The following is a 4,770-nucleotide window of genomic DNA, read 5'->3' as shown; positions in this document are numbered from 1 at the left end:
CCCTCATGCTATTACCTTGCAGAATGCTGGCTGTTGGCATGAAAGACAGCACTTTGAGACATTAGCCATAGACAGACCAAAGAAGGAAAATATTGTAGCCAGAGACCATTTAAGTAAAAGGGAGAATGCTAATCTCGTCTCAGTCAAGTACAAGTATTTCCTAGGAGGCAGAAGATGCACAAGGACGTGTTAAAATACTACATAATTCAGATTGAACTTTACTAGGATCTTCCCTTAGGTACTCTCTGGAAAAAGAAACTAATCATTCACCAAATAGAATGACAGCAGAGCTCCTTCAAAAGGTAGATGCTTGGAATCCTCTTCCTCCCTAGAGGGTTCAAGGAATCAGAACATTCCTACCAACTTCTTAGCTCATCGGGTTATTCATTACATCCCTCTTTTGCTGCCTACCACTCTGTCCTCTGCTAGACAATAAGTATCACTGAAGTAACCTTGTTCTGTGGTGTGTGCTGTAACATAATATAATGTTTAACATATGGTTGATCCTCATTATTTGAGGATTCTGTAGCTGTGAACTCACCTACTCACTGAAATTTATTTGTAACCCCAAAATCAATACTAGCAGCACTTTCTTGGTCATTTATGGACATGTGTGGAGCACTGAAAATTTTTAATCTCCCAGTGGGCATGCATGTTCCCAGCTGAGATTGAAAAAGGCAACACACTCTGTCTTTTTGTTTTAGCTCTCAGACTCTAAACAAGTATACTTTTTGAGGTTTATTTAGTGTCATGTTTTATAAATTTTTGTGCCCTTTTTTAATAATCTCACTCTTTTAAATGGCTCCCAAGTGTAGTACTGGAGTGCTATCTTATCTCCCTAAGTACAAAAAGGCTCTTATATGTCTTAGGAAGAAAACATGTTAGATGAGTTTTGTTCAGGTATGAGTAATGTGCTATTGGCCATGAGTTCAATGTTAATGAATTAAAAATATATATTAAGTATAGTGAATTGAAACAGAAACACACATAAAATAAGGTTATGAATTGATCAGTTGATGAAAATGTTGTGACCAGAGGCTTACAGGAAACTAGCTTATATTTCCCCTAGGAGCAATGGTTCAGTATTCCATAATTCAGTGTCCATGGTGACTTTATAGAACATAACCACCATAATTCGTGAGAATTGATATGGTAAAGTGCTTAATAAATACTTGTTAAGCAAATGAGCAACTGAATAAAACTCTTACGCTTGCATATTTTTTATGTATACAAATATATTTTAGGTGTATTTGCATTGGATTTTGTGTTGGTGCTGGGACCTGAAAGATGCCAATAATAATCAACCTTTATTTAGTCCTGACTATGAATCAGGTGTTCTATATATCAACATTTATTCCTCAAAGTAGTCCTCTGAGACAAACACTTATCTTCTTCATTTTCCAGAGACAATAACTGAGGCCCAAATAAATGAAGGAATTTGCCTAAAATTCCTCAGCTAAAAAGTGGTGAAGGTGATTGTATCTGGAAATGGAATTTTAAAGAAGTAATTAAGGTTAAATGAAGTCATTGATGTAGGATTTAGTTCAATATGACTGACGTCTTCATATGAAGAAGGACATACATAGAGGGAAGATCATATGAAGACACAAGGAGAAGACAGCCATCTACAAGCCAGGGACAGAAGCCTATACCTCAATCTCAGACTTCCAGTATCCAGAACTATGAGAAGAAATATTTATGTTGTTTAAGTCACCTAGGTTGGGGTACTTTGCTATGGCAACCTAAGAAAACTAATACAATTCCAATTAGAATTCCTGTTGATAAATAAGACATGCCTCCAGCCTTTGAATTTCTCAGAGTCTAGCCACTAGCCAATATCCATTGGAGAGATTTCTTCAGAGAGGAACAGTATACTTATAAATGAGGCTGACTAAATCTGGATTTCTGGAACTGCACACAAGGATGAAGCAAGTGAGAAAAAGTGTTGGACCTTGGGCCAAAGCCAAGTGAAGCATAAAGGTGGCCAAGCAAGAACAAAGCACCAGGAGGGGAGCCAAATTACAGAAGTACAAGAAAAGCAGAGAGGAGTTGTGCTGCATGGAAAACAAGCCAAATGATCCAGTCAGGAAGGGAAACCAGGTCACAAAAGCAGATGTAGAAAAAGCAAAGCATGATAGCATAAGACAATAGGAAAGGGATCATGAGAACTGCTTTCTACATCCCACCCCAGACCCAGTTGGCCATAATGTGCAGCTTTAAAAAACTTAAACCTACTTCTCTTTCATATTCCTTTATCTGAATTAAAAATGCAGTATTTAAATTGGATTTGGACATCCTCATAAAAATATGATTGATCATAGCTATCATGTTGGGTTCCCTGAAAACAGATGCTGAGAGAAAGATTGTGGAATACAGTAGTCTTTAATTTTAATAGAAGGTAGGAGAAATCCTTATTTTCTACCTTTTCAAAAATACTCCTGGTAATTTTTCATATCCAATATTCTTATACATATTTTAAAATGATTTTTGTCAGTTTCAAAAGAAACTCTGCTGGGCTTCTTATTGAAATTACATCAATTATACAGATTTATTTGGAAAAGATTAGCATTTTTATTATATTAAAATGTTCTGAGGACTTCTACTTCCAAAATGGCAATGCAGAAGCTGGCTTCACTCCCCTTCACAGAAAACCAAATACACACACACACACATACATACACACATCACTGAGATTATTACAAGTACTATCCCAGAACTAAAATATGAGGATTGGACAGTTTCTGTGGCCATGGGGAAGTGAAAAGCATTACAGCAGATAGTAAGAGAGTAAGACTTTCCTGCCCATGATGTCCCTCCCCCCAGTCTGGCACAAAATAAGCATAAAATTTCCCTTGACCCATGTTTTCTATACCAAAAAATGTGAGATCAGAGTAAACAATCAGCTTCCTCAGTATCTTGGCATCCTGACAGGAGAGCTACCCTTGTTTCAACCTTTGGAAAGTATTAGAAATGCCTGAAGAAGAAATACCCCTCAAAAATAGCCAGAGACAAAGTGGGGAAGCAGTACTACCATCCCCAGCTCTGAAAACTCTGCTCTGTAACTCAGTCAAAGGAGATGTCAAATCACAACGACTGTTCAGCAGCATCATGATGTAGGAGGCTTGTTACACAGGTACCCTGGGCATGAATGAAATCTAGCCAGCCTTCCCACACTATAGAGCTATCATTTAATAAAAAAATAAAAAAAAATAAAAATTAAAAAAAAAACTTTTTGGGACCTCCCCCATTGGGGATGAGCAGCACTCTGACTGTTGACTAGAGCTGAGGCAAACCTGGGTCTAAAGTGCCACCTAGGGCTGAAAAAGAGGCAATGACCTAGCCAGAACAAAGAAAAAAAGAAAAAAAGAAAGAAAGAAAGAAAATCAACAAGTAAATTATAAAGAATCTCTAAGCAACATATCCAATAAAACCCCAAACCAGCAAGACAGAAGAAATTGGAATAAATAACTAATTCTTCAGTGCAAAGATACAGATATGCATCCAAAGAAACAACAGCAAACAGGGAATGGTCAAATGGTCAAATTAAGGCACCAAAGCCTGACCCTAACATGATAGCAATATGTAAATCTCTAAGAAGTCAAAATAGAACTTTTAAGAAACTTCAGTGATCTTCAAGACAACACTGAAAAGAAATTCAGAATTTATCAGAGAAATTTAATAGAGATTGATATAATGATAAAAATTATACAGAAATCTTAGAACTGAGAAATATATATGCTGAACTGAAAAATTCATTATAGGCTCTCAACACCAAAATTAATCAAGCAGAGGAAAGACTCAGGAGTCTCAAAAACAATTTGAAAATACACAAAGGAGAAAAAATAAAACAGAATGAAAAAGAATGATAATCACTTGCAAGATATAGAAAATTACCTCAAAATACCAAATCTAAAAATCATTGGTGTTTAAGACAGAGTTGAGCAAAATCAAGGGGTAGAAAGTTTAGTCAAGGAAATAATGGCAGAAAACCTTTCAGAACTTCTGAAAGAGATGGATATCCAGGTACAGGAAGGTCAGGGAATACCAACATATTGGACTCAAATAGAACTACCCAAAGTCACATAACAATCAAACTCTCAAAGATCAAGGACAAAGAGAGAATCCTAAATGCAAAAAGAGAAAAGAAGTAAACAACATATAAAGGAGCTTCAAAGAATCTGGCAACAGATTTCTCACCAGAAACCATACAGGCCAGGAGCTAAAAGGAAAAAAAAAATCCTAGATTATTATATCCAGCAAAGCAATTTTCTTCACATATGAGAGAGAGATAAAGTTTCCCAGATAAACAAAACCTGAGAAAATTTACCACTAGCAGACCCATCTTACAAGAATTGCTCAAAGGTGTTCTTTAATCTTAAATATGTAAAAACATTAATGTGCAAAAATAAAACATTTGAAGGTAAAAAACACAGTGGCAAATTTAAGTACATGGACAACCCAGAATACTCCAATATTGTAATTGTAGTTTGCAATCCACTCATAACTCTTGTATAACGTCTACAACATAAATCTATCAAAAAAAGATAGTCATAGCAATCTATTAAGAAATGGGCTCGGCTTGGCGCCTGTGGCTCAAGCGGCTAAGGCGCTAGCCACATACACCTAAGGTGGCGGGTTTGGATCCCCAGCCCGGGCCCGCCAAACAACAATGATGGCTGCAACCAAAAAAATGGCCGGGCGTTGTGGCGGGCACCTGTGGTCCCAGCTACTTGGGAGGCTGAGGCAGGAGACTCGCTTGAGCCCAGGAGT

Source organism: Otolemur garnettii, unplaced genomic scaffold (genome assembly GCF_000181295.1).
Source record: "Otolemur garnettii isolate 467f Iridium unplaced genomic scaffold, OtoGar3 scaffold00051, whole genome shotgun sequence".
In the NCBI taxonomy this organism is placed as follows: domain Eukaryota; kingdom Metazoa; phylum Chordata; class Mammalia; order Primates; family Galagidae; genus Otolemur; species Otolemur garnettii.
The sequence above is the reverse complement of the archived record's forward strand: the minus strand, read 5'-3'. Positions refer to the sequence as shown.